The 12852-nt window shown below is 38.7% G+C and overlaps 2 long non-coding RNA genes across 5 annotated transcripts in view; one reads left to right on the forward strand and one right to left on the reverse strand.

Annotated features, from left to right (window-relative positions):
* Window positions 1-12852, reverse strand: part of LOC109492681 — a 107798-nt gene that overhangs the window by 3053 nt on the left and 91893 nt on the right. For 2 of the 4 annotated variants that reach the window (XR_006587292.1, XR_006587291.1), the window contains exons 3-6: window positions 6148-6258; window positions 2941-3061; window positions 615-651; window positions 316-450 (exon numbers count right to left, since the gene is read on the reverse strand). This is a non-coding gene — a long non-coding RNA (uncharacterized LOC109492681). Of the gene's footprint in view, window positions 1-315; window positions 451-537; window positions 652-2940; window positions 3062-6147; window positions 6259-12852 lie in introns of all 4 variants that reach the window. The other 2 variants (XR_006587293.1, XR_002736652.2) reach the window with 2 other exon arrangements.
* Window positions 2065-12741, forward strand: LOC123380903. The gene is made up of 5 exons (XR_006587294.1): window positions 2065-5159; window positions 6464-6519; window positions 7148-7271; window positions 10473-10659; window positions 12294-12741. It is a non-coding gene; the product is annotated as an uncharacterized LOC123380903 (long non-coding RNA).

Genomic DNA, 12852 nt, shown 5'->3' on the forward strand with positions numbered 1-12852 from the left:
CTAAGTAATCATGCATGGGCATATTGTTATGAATATTCAAAAGGTTTTTTAACGGCTTAATAATTTTTCTTCCTTTGTTTCTAGGAACAGAAGTCATAACACACACTGAAATAGAGTATCACACTTGTCAGCAGCAGATAAAGTAATGTATCATTTGATGCTTTCTCTATCCTCCATGGCACCAACAAAGGCAGACCTGCCATCAAAGGAAAGCATCACTCCCATCTGGGTTTTAATGCAGAAATAACACATAGCTGACTTAGTCTGGGTTCCCTTGATTAAAGTTAGAATATCCAAAGTAAAAGTTTCACTCACCAAGAGTCCTCTCTATCAAAAGCGTGTCACAGATCTATTTGAAATAGATCATGTGTTAGCTCCAGGTTTTCTCAGCAGGATGTTTCTGCTCACTTCCTTCCTGAGTATATAGAAACTGGTAGTTGGCAAAGTCACCTGGAATAAAGAAGAAGAATCAAGTTTTGTTCATTTTTGCTTCACATCTAACAACTTGATGCTTTTGTTGTGTAAGTTCCTTTTTACCTGGGGAACTTTTACTCTGGGAATCACCCTCTGCCCTTCTTTGCTCACTTTGTGCCCTGGGATACTTGCTTCCTTACCTTCTGGCTTCCAGCTGAGTTTGGTCAACAGGAGGCCCTGTTAGGAAGTGGAAGAGAGATTTATGTCTTCTCCTGTTTCACTGATTTGTCTATAGTGTTTGGTGAATGCACTGCATGTTTATTGGTCCTAGGGAAAGATTTTCTTTCAGAGCTTAACATTTTCTAAAGGCTCGTGTTGTACAGCCTCACTCTTTCCCTCCAACAGGCCTAGAAATGGTAATTGTTTGTTTGCCTCTGTTGCAGTGGTGTGCATCATCATTTTGTTGTGGTTTCATTAGCCCTATCCCAAATTCTGTGAAAGCTACTGTAGGTTTAGAACCCTTTCGATTGAGTCTATCATTAAGAGTCCCAGAAGGAAACAACATACTCAAAGGGTTTATCTAAGCAGCCTCAAGAACGCATAAAAGCCTTTTGCGTTTGGCTTATCTTTAAGGTCAAGTATATATTCCTCAGGAAAGCATTATTGTCACTATTCTACTTCTCTTCCATTTTGCATTAGTGGAAGGCAAAAATATAACTTACAAGCAAGTGATTTCTAATCATTTTTTCATGCCTCTAGACATATACCACAAAATATTCACATGTTCAATTCGTTACTAGGCACAAGATAAGGTTGATACCTGCACAAGGTAAGATTTTGCCCTTTTCTGCTTAAGAAAGCCTGTCATAAAACAAGTGTGTGAGAATACAGTTGAGACAGGTGGAACACTGAAACTGTGCAATGTTAATTTTAAAGAAAAGTATTTTCAAACTTTGTTAGTAATAACTCATAATTTTCAAAATGCCACAGGTTATCGTGTGGGTCACCTATGCTTGAGTCATGAACAGCTTTTCCTGAGACACAGATGGACAGATAATTTTCTTTCAGGAACTTCCATCAGCAGATGAGTGACAAAGTGTGCTACTTCTTCCACTAATTACAGTAGGCTGGCCCTTTAGGTATGACTCAAATGTGAATGGAATAACACTGCCACAAATGCAAATATGATAGATCATTCAAAACTCTTTGAGTATGTTGTCATTATTTGCTATCTAGAATGGAACAAAACTGCAGAAACAAAGCAAACTGTTAGAAAGAAATGTGAGAGAAGACATGCCTTCTTGGCCAGTTACCACCAGGTTCCTTTCATTAGAACTGCATAATGCTCATCAAGCATCTACTAAAGATTGTTTCAGAGTGAAATATGCATTATTAATACCCACTCAGAAAAAGACTGACAAGTTTGAGAAACTTAACAGAAGACCAGAGGGGAAGGGAAGGGGAAAAAATAGTTTCAAACAGAGAGGGAGGCAAACCATAAGAGACTCTTAAATACAAAGAACAAACTGAGGGTTGATGGGGGGAGCAGCAGAGAGGGGAAAATGGGTGATGGGCATTGAGGAGGGTACTTGTTGGGATGAGCACTGAGTGCTGTATAAAGGCAACGAATCATGGGAATCTACTCCCCAGGCCAAGAGCACAGTGTATATACACTGTATGTTAGCTAACTTGACAATAAATTATCTTTTTAATAAAACACTACGCTTAGTTCTCTAAACATGGTTTTTGGTTCTCTGTTAAGAAAGGATCAAATTGATTCTATTAGAATTATCTTTGTTAATGGACAAACTCAAATGTTTTATAAGTTCAGTATTTCAATCTTTTAATGATATTTCTTACTTGAAATCACCACTTCCTGACATATTCACAAGTAGTAGTGTGCTTGCATATTTATATCCTTGGCTTCAGGTAACCATACAGATTTGCACATAGTTTTTTTCATCCACAAATTTAAATTTTGCCATATGTGAGCCGTTTTATCACCCATTAGCAAAATCATTCCATACAGTATCTTCAACAACTGGAGACACTACAGAACTGGCTTTTCAAGTTAGTCTCCATTGTGAAAGGGAGTACCTTTATTAAAAAGCTTTCCTAGTTTTGACATTTCTTGCTTCCACTTTAGAGAAATATTAAATATTTTAAAGAAAAAATAGGTTGAATAAAATGTTTGTTTTTCCTGCCATGTTTCCCTCACTATAGCATATAAAACCCCTCAAAGAAGTCCCAGCATCGAAAATGCCATGAAACAATAAATGAAAGACACTAACATTAACCCCATTTTCAGGGAAGGCAGCTAAAAGACTTGAAAGGTTTTCGTCTCTGTCTTAGGCACTTACTGTGCTAGTAAGTGACACAGTCAGGACTTGCAAGACTAGGTTCAATTCCCAAGCTCCTTCTAATGGACCAGCAGTGTCCTGGTGAAAATTATACCAGCAAAGGAATGGCAGAAGTGAGAGCATAGGCAAATCCTAAAAAATGATTTAATAGTCAGTGTCATCTTACCTTCAGAATAAAAGGAGCTAAAGTATGACTTTTTATTAGCTTCAGGTAACTGCTTTGCCAAAGCCAATTAGTAAAATACTGTAGATTTCTTCACCCTGCTCCTGAGATTCCCATTATGAGTCTGCAATACAACCCAGGAATTTGGATAGTGAGTGATCATACTGGATGATACAATATGAGGGCTCAAGGGCTATACTTTGAAAAATGTTGCCATAGAGAATATAAAGGTATAACTTAAGATTTATTACTGGTCATATAAATTTAAAAAAATGAGTTTTCTCAGTGTCCAAACAGATGGACTCATTTGCTTGCCACTGATACTTATTAAATCTAATTCTAAAAGTATTTAATTAAAATTATATGTAGGAAAGATTGAGAAATTAGAGGATTTAATAAGCTGGTTCTTAGAACTAAATAATCTGGTATTACCAGTGAATATAGTCAAACTGATAAGAGATCACCAGTGTCTGGCAGAATTCTCCAGAATGTGGTGAGATAAAAATTAAATATTTCCTCAGGTTAGAGATTAGTTTTGAGTCTAAATGGATACAAGAACCATAGAGACGTTAAAAAAGATTCTTCTGAACTCTTTTGTACTCATGTGTTGTGGTTGCAAATTTCAATAAGTAATGTTCCTGACCCTAGAGATACCTCTATGAAGAGAGTAAGAATGACCTTCTTACTTCTCCCCACCTTCCACTCCCCTAGAACCAGCCCTCTGCTGTCACTAACTGGAAGGGACTCCTAGCAGAAGTGGGAGGAGCCTTTTTCCTGTACTTCACCTTTCACCCACTAGTCTCTTATGGCATAGAAAAGACCCCTAGTGCCCACTTATTTCACATAGTTTATTTCTTGGTTTTAAGTACAGGTAGTGAAGTGTAGATTACTCAAGCATGTGGGAAATAAAATATGGAACTAAACGACTTATAGAAAGGACAACTGCTTATTAGAGATCTATAGTCTGTGTGTGTGGAGGGGAGGCAACAGGTGTGGTGCACGAACCTGAATTTTAGTATTACAAAATAAAACCCAAGTCCTTTAAAGATAATCAAAGGCTAAGTTTGGTCTGAGCAGTGTTTATGAGCTTTGAAGGGCATTAATGGCAAGATCAGTAAAGCAATACTAGAGACTCCAGAAATGGTAACAGAATGAAGCTTAAAAATCTGTACAGGGGCTCCTGGGTGGCTCAATCAATTGAGTGTCTAACTCTTGATTTCAGCTCAGGTCATGATCCCAGCCATGAACTCTGTGCTGAGCATGGACCCTGCTTAGGATTCTTTCTCTTGCTCTCCCCCATTCATGCTCTCTAAAATAAAAATTTAAAAATCTGCACAGTTACTAGGAAACCTTTGTGTTTGGTTTCAAATTGAGCTTCATATTTTTTTCAGATGTTACTGGAACAGCACATTTATAATTGAATTTTCTCTTTTTTCTTAAATGTTACCAACCTTCTGTATGATCATCAGATCATCTAAAAACGTTTAATCTGTGCAGTTTTATATTATTCTTTTTTGCATAAAGATACTTTTTAATAAAAGCAAAAAAATGATAAAGGAACAAATGTATTTTAGACAGACCTTGGAGTCTTGGTACTTTTTATTCACTGTCTTATCAAAACCATGTTAATAACATTTAAGGTTATTTTTCATCAAGAGGATCAAGCAAAGGTTGTCGACTTATCCTCAATAAATAAATTAAAATATAGACATGGATTTTACCTAAACTTGGCCAAAGGAAGTCAAAAGCCCCATAATTCCATCAGCTCCTACTTTCTGATAATGTTACTTAGATGCATGTAAAGAAAGTTGTTTTTTGTTTTTTAAAGCTTTACATTAGTGGTAAGTTTTTCATCATGAACATTTGAATCAATCTATAGCTAATATTTAACTTACTATTCAAAAATAACTCCCCTTCCCATATATGAAACCAGTAATGAAAGGTTTAATAGGACTAACTTTTCACCCACATCTCTTTGTTCTCAGGCTGTCTGCCACCATGTCTCTGTAAGATAACATTTATGCCTAGCACCATGATAATAAAATGTTGATTTAGTTGTTTTACAGGGACTTAAGCCTTCACAAAGACAGGACCACCAACCTTCTCTTTGACCATGGTGTGCATCAATGGCTGATGGATGAACTTGTGATGTAGAAGGGCCTAAAAATCCACCCTTCAATATGCCAAGAATTCCATGCTCTTGTCCTGTATGCCATGGCCATGTAAGCAGAAGATTTGCACTGGTACAGACAAAGTGACTTTAACCTTCCTTTACTATTAAGTTTATCTGATTTTAAAGTCATATAGCTCCTTTCCTCTATACACACATCCTTCTTTCTTTTACCTTAAAAGGTCCTTGACTATCCCCTTTCCAGGAGGTGGATTTGCTCTCCTGGCTCATTGTTTGCCTGCCTCTCAAAGCCTTTCTTTGCTGCATTCTTGTTGTCTCAGTGACTGGCTTTGCTTTGCATCAGGCAAACAAAGTTCCGTTTGATTAAAAATTTGGTGAGCCCGCCAGAACCTCACTGCCCATGGTTCATTTGCCCCAGCCAATGGGAATCCAATGAGGAATCCAAGCAGCTTCCTAGACTCTGTCCTAGGGAGAGTCCCCACGGCCCTACCCCAACTGGGCACCACTGTCCTTCGGTATTTAAGTTAACCCTTATGACAGGGATGTGATTTTTGGTTCCAATTTGAACAGACATCTCTTGGTGAGTATTTTGTGTGTGATGGCACATGAGCTTATTTCTTACTTTTCTGTCATTTGGCTTCTTTCTCCCTTCCTTTCATTTGCCTCCAAGTAGGGCTTTGGGTTTGTTGCCTTAGCCTTTTGCTTGCTTAAGAAAGGTTGACTAGGAAGCCCTTTGGTTCAGTTGGTGAAGCCCCAACTTTTAGAGAGAAACTAACACCCACAGAGGTTCTCTGGGCTTCATTTGTTTTGTTGCTACAGCTTTGGGTATCTTTGGATAAAACCAGCCATGTTCTAAGTGGAAAATAGGAAATGCAGCTCTTTTGGCTGTATTCTCCAAAGTTGAGCAATGTTTAGTTATAAACCTATAAAAACAAAAAAATATGACATTCTTTTGCAACACTTCTTGGCCACATATTTGTTAGACTCTGGAGAAAAATAGCCAATTAACACATCCGTAACTCATAATACCATGCTACAATGAGATTTGTTTTATAAAAGGGAAAAATAGGATGACATACCTTATGTTCCATCTTTTATGATTTCAGAATATCAGAATAAGCCAGCTCAGGAAAAATGTAAAGTTTTACTCCAATAGCACAGTGACACTCTGAAGTATGTGCTACCCAATCCTAACCAGGGAAAAGAGGATATTTTGATTAGTTTATTGAATTAAATCCCCGTATAGCTCCTCCACTCTATGGAGGTGACAGAGTGCCTGTCCCTCCCCAGCAGCCCTAGTCCTAAAACCTTGAGCCCCAACTAGGCCCTGCACCAGTACCTTCTACCTTGGGGGGCCAAGCGGTAGGAATGGCCTTTTCTTCTCATTCCCTACAGGGTGCTCAATTTTATCAGCGAGCCACTCATTCCCAAGGAGGGCAATATACGCTAAGGTAAGTCCCACTTGGAGCTTTGATGGCAGGGGACAACCTTCAGGAAAGATTTAGATCCACTCTCCATTCTCTGCCTTGTATCTGTTTAATTGAATAAGCAATATGACTATTTATAGAAATGACTTCAAGAGGATGAAAACTTTGTTCTCATCTATTTTGTCACCCATGACCTCACTTGGGCAGATGTACAAAATTTATTAATCACTCTCCTTACTTCTGAGGAACACTATATGGTGCTAAAAAAGCTAGGGAAGAAGCTAATTGGCTGCTGCTGAAACCCCCAATCACCCCCTAAATGCTGATGCCATAATGGTTCTTCCTAACATGGATCTCAACAATGCAGACAAAGGGAAGCTCAAATACTATTGGGATTTTATTGTAGTTGGATTTTTAAAAAGGGGCCCCAAAACGAAAAACAAAGTTTTTAAAAAAAGCTCAAGAAGTTAAGCAAAAACTTCAGAATTTGAAAAAAAAAATTGAGATATCTGAGGCACCAGAAAATTTAAAAATGAGCAATGTTTATCAGGCAAGGTGACACAGACATTCAAAAGAAACTCCACAAGTTAGAGGATTCATTGGGAATGCCTGTATTACTGTTGGTTAAAATTGCCTTTAATGTTTTTGACAGCAGAAACCAAGTGCAACAAAGAAAAGATCACTGAAAAGTGAAACAGCAGGCTATTTTGTTAGCTGTTGCCCTAATTCAAGGGAATCCAAGACCAGGGTCACTACAAGGATGAGATCAACCCAAGGTAAGAAGTTTGGGGTCTCATCAGTGACCCTACTGTAAAGAAGAGACCCATTGAAAGACAGAATGCCCAAGCTCATGAGCTCTCTTGAGGAGACAGAGCCCTCAGCTGACCACCAGATGGTCGAAATGTCAATAGTGACCTGGAATGAAGGGGCCTAAGGGTTCCTGTCTACCTTGCAAAATCTGCCATCAAAAGGAACCCCAGGCTATAGTGGCAAATAAGCTCATAGATGTTTTGGCTGATATTAGGGGCGCCTATTCAGTACTAAATACCTGGCCCTCCTGGTATTTCAAATCAAACTATGGATGTAATGGGAGTTTCAGGAGAAGTATTGACTAAAACCTTATACAACCACCCTGGACTGACACATAGGTCACATTCACCTTAAACATAATTTTCTATATATGTTGAATGCCCTACCTCTTCACTAGGTTATGACTTATTAACTAAACTGAAATGCTGAAGTTACTTTTGTACCTGGGTATATGGATATAAAGGTAGCATCAGAGCAAGCTTGAGCCTTTCAAGCAATGTTACTCCATCAAGGTGGAAAAGTCGTATCAGAGCTGCCTGAAGACGTCATTGAAAATGTAAGATTGGATATTTGGGCAGATAGCAAGCCAGCAAGAGCAAAACTGGCAATATCCATACATGTCAAATTTCATGATGGGCTTAAGATTCCAAACCTCAGACAGTGCCCCTTGAAGGTACAAGCTAAAATGAACATCAACCCATTCTCTCTCCCTCCTTGGAATTTGGTCTCACTTGTCCTTATCACTATACAATACACCTATTTTATCTGTGCAAAAACAAAGCACCCAAGACTTGATTTGTGCAAGTTAAAAACCATTAACCAAATTGTAGTAGATATTCATATGGTGGTACCCACTCCACATACTATTAACAACTTTGGGGACATTCAGTGGTTCATTGGAGAGGATTTAAAAGATGCATTCTTTTGCATCCCTCTCAGTCTAGACACCCAAAACTAAGAATAAGCAGCAACATTGTGGGACAACCTTTCCTCAAGGCTTTAAGAACTCCCCTCCAACACTGGGGGGAAATATTAGCCAAAGAGTAAAAGGGCCACCAGTTTCAATGAGGAACCCTTTTTACTTGGTTTTTGGTTGCTATCAAGACTAGAAAATAGTCTCACCTCAAAACATGATTTTGACCCCGAACTTTTGGTTACTGACTACCTATTCAGTGTTTTTTTCCCTCCAATATCTATCTGTTAAATAGCCGGGCTATGAAATGTCACAGAGAAAAATGAATCTTAAGGAAAGCATTACCACTACTCAAATACAGTCATGTACATTCTACTGTATCTTGATTCCCAATTTTGAACTCCTTGGTAAACCCCTGTATGAAGTAATTAGAGGTAGAGGAAATGGGCCTCTTAATTCTGAAGAATGCCATAGGCATTCCAAGTTACTGAAGAGAAGCTATTCAAAGCTTCCACTTTAGGCCTTCCAGAAAGTATTTTATTTGTCCATGAGAGGCAAGAGATCAATCTGGGAGTTCTAACCCAGAATTGGGAGAACATAAAAGTAACTATTGTGTATTTTTCAAAACAATTGTACCTAATAACTAAGGGATGGCCTGTGTGTTTGAAAGCAATAATGGCCCCTGTGAAGTATTATAAGCAGCAGAAAGATTTGCTTTAGGGTAGCCTATCATACTGCAGACTCTACATCATGTACTGGCTCACTTCTGAAAGATAAGGCAAATATCAGGCTATCCTATTGAACAATCTCAAAAAAACTTTCTTCCAGCCATTCCAATTTAATGGATCTACTTGTGGAAAAACGCTACCTTGCAATATTCTCGGATGGGAATTTTATTGAACAGGTACAATAAAAAATTAGCTATGCAGTGGTGACCCATCAACAGACACTGGAAGTTCAGAAACCTTCCCTTCAGGTACCTCTGCTCAGAAAACTGAGATAGTATCTCTCATAAGAGCCCTCTATTTACGTTCAGGACAAGAGAGTGACTGTTTTTATCGATTCTATATATGCTTTTTCAGTGGTTTACACACATGGATCCATCCAGAAGAAAATGGGTTAACTATAGAAAATAGAAAAATTATGCCAAAGAAATTTTACAATTATTGAAGGCTGCAAGGAGGTAGCTATTGTCTACTGCTGAGGAGACCAGAAATCAAACTGCTTGGTTGTACCAGGGAACAGTGATGTAGATCAAGCTTCCAAGCTTAAACATCTTACAAAAGTGATAATTAGTCATTCACCAAAGCACCCGTTATAGGTGAGATGCTACTCTCCAATGGATCCTAAAGTATACTGTAGGTCCCAATCTTCAGAAAATATTTAAGTGATAGTCCAAAATCTACTAAAAAACCTTTCTGCTAAAAAAAACCCAAAAATGTAAGTCTGGGCTCCCACCAACTCTAAAAGGTATACCCTCTACAGTCAGTGATTTTATAACAACACTGGCAAACAGACTTTACCACAATGCCAAAACAACAGGTAATTTTCAATATTTGCTAGTATTTGTAGATACTTTTGCAAGTTGAGGTGAAGCTTTCTCATGCATTTAGAGAAGGCCTCAAGGGGCGCCTGGGTGGCGCAGTCGGTTAAGCGTCCGACTTCAGCCAGGTCACGATCTCGCGGTCCGTGAGTTCGAGCCCCGCGTCGGGCTCTGGGCTGATGGCTCAGAGCCTGGAGCCTGTTTCCGATTCTGTGTCTCCCTCTCTCTCTGCCCCTCCCCCGTTCATGCTCTCTCTCTGTCCCAAGAATAAATAAACGTTGGAAAAAAAAAACTAAAAAAAAAAATAGAGAAGGCCTCAAAAGTTGTCAAGAACAAGATTATTCCTAAATTGGAGTACCACTAACAATGCAGAGTAACAATTGAGTGGCATTTGAGTGGCATTTGTGGTGAAAGTAAATGGAAATTACACACTTCCTGGAGACCCCAATTGACTGGGAAAACAGAAAGTCCATACACTTAAAAAAGCTTTGGCACAATTAACTTGGAAAATGACCTGCTTCTGGCTAGAGTAGCCCCTACAAGTAAGGTTGGTTTAAGATTGTATGGACTGCCATAGGTTAGACCCTTTCTACAGTCTTTTCATGACATAGGAGTTCTTGAAGGCGCTTAAATTAGGAAACTGGATACTATCAGGTGCATTTAATCTTTAGGAAATACGCTAACTACTATATATAAATTTGCTTCCTATAGGTTGATATACCCTACAGATGTGCTCCTGCACCACTAAATCCCAGAGACTTGGTGTTATTGAAGATTGGGAAGAACAGGCACCCAGAAGAGCAACTCTAACCTCCTTGAACAGGACATTTTGAGGTGCCATTGACTACCTATTCAGTAAAACTCAAGAGTATTAAGCCATGGATTCACCACACCCAAGGTAAGCTGGATCCACAAGAATTCACAGGTCACCTATACACCGTCAGCAAGGAAAACATTGGAAAGAACTGTGCTTGCACCAGAAAACTTCTGATGTACCTGAAATAGCTATTTAGTACAGCTGGTTGGAAAGGAGCAATCTATGGTAAGTAAAAAATAACCTTCTCATCTACGAATAACTTATACATTATCAAAGGTATTCTTTTTTTGCATTGCATTTTCCTATTGTTTACAAGTTCTCATGCTTGGGAAGATCTAGGATTTCTCAAACTTTGGCCAAGGCTGGCAATCCTCCTCACTGTTGGATATGTCACCCTAAGGCACAGTGTGTGACCACAGCAACCCAATAGTAATGCCTATCATCAACTTCTTTCTAAGTTTTCAATACATCCAAATTGACAATCTACATTAGCATATAGGGTCAGATTAATTAAGTTGGCTTTCCTCACTGTTGTCATCTCTCATTTTAACTATCCCAAAATATTGGCTCCTTGCATTCAATAATTGGGATCCACCCCAAGAAGCTTGAAACAGTTACTAACTTCACCTCTTGTAAAAACAATTAAAACTTTTTTCCTTTCACCACCTTCCAGAGACTTTGTGGAAACACTCTTAACAAACGTTGCTCATCTGATTCTGCTCCTCTTGGTACAATACTGACAAATAAAAAACCTGGCCCCATGGGACCCCCACATCCTCTCCTCTCAGTTACGCAAAACTTAATCATACTTATTGGTTCCAAATGGTACCTTTAGTAATTTCACAGAACAAAAGTATTAAGCCCCCTGAATTAACAGAAACACTGTGTGCACCTCAGGTTACTTTTATGACTAGGAATATAAACACTTCCCTTGGGAATATGAACATTTAAATGGCTGGAGCATGGGAAGTACTTGTCTTTAGGACTTTTGGTCACCCCTTTTAGATATTATAATTCTGATAAAGTCAGTCATTTGACTGTTTTTCTGAAACTGTTTTATAGGTTAAAGTGAGAATACTACAAAACATTCTCATTATTTTTCCAGCAATCAGGAGGAAAAATTTTGGTACATATTTGGGAGACCATTACTTCCATGGTGGAGAATTATATCACGTGAACATATAAGTAGAAACCTTTCAATAACTTTTGGAATCATAGTGAATAACACTGCCCAAATCATACATGGAAGCCCAACAAAAGGCCTTCGACTCTTTGGCTAGAGTAATTTTAAATAACAGAGTAACTTTTTATTTTACCAAAACAAGGAAGTTTTTGTGTAGTGGCTAATTCATCACAATGTACACGTACTAATATTCCCTCCGAATTTAAAATTCCTTTTGACAAAGTGAGACAAGTTACTTGGTTACAAAAATCTCCCCTAAAGTCCAAGAATAGACTTGGGCTGGTTTTTAGGGATATTTTCCTGGATTCCCCCAAGAAATTAGGAATATTCACATGAAATAATCTTAGTAAAACTGACTTAACTCTCCTTCTTTGCAACTTAATCATAAAATGTGCTATAAAATATTGTACTGAAACTGTTAACCAAAGAATCAGTAATGCAAAATATTGGGTTTTAACCTAAAAATAAGGAATATTTCCTAATGAGTGCAAAAAGTCTCATTCATCTAAGTCTGATCTTTACCCTCTTTTAGCAGGAAGGAGCCAGAGCCACGATGATCCCAATTTCCTCAAGAATGAGGAATAACAAAAAGACTGTGGGGACTCAAATCAGTAACCAAAGAGTTAATGGAACTAAGAAGTGCAACTACAACTTTTTACCAAAATCAGCTTGTTCTCAAAATGCTGTCTGCCACTGAAAGGGTGGGCCTACGCCTGCCAACTCCATCTTGTTCTGTGTCCTTCACCTTGACCACACCTCCTCCCCTTGAGCAACCTCCCCCTCACCTGCCTAACAGGACTCGGACCCTTCCCCAGCCAATTGGCTGAGGCCATAGCCATTACCTCACCAACTGCCCCTAGATCCCTATAAAATCTTTGTGCTTTTGAAACTCGCTCGCTCTCCCAGGTATCTCACGGCTGCGTCAGTGCAGGTAGGGGATTGAGCTCGAGCTAGCTCGAATAAAGGCTCTTTTGCTTTTACATCGGACTCGGCTCCCTGGCGGTATTTGGGGATCATGAATTCTGGGCATAACACCACCATGTTTCTGTAAGATAACAACATTCTTGCCTGACACCATGATAACAAAATAA

This window comes from Felis catus, chromosome D2 (assembly GCF_018350175.1).
Source record: "Felis catus isolate Fca126 chromosome D2, F.catus_Fca126_mat1.0, whole genome shotgun sequence".
Taxonomy (NCBI): domain Eukaryota; kingdom Metazoa; phylum Chordata; class Mammalia; order Carnivora; family Felidae; genus Felis; species Felis catus.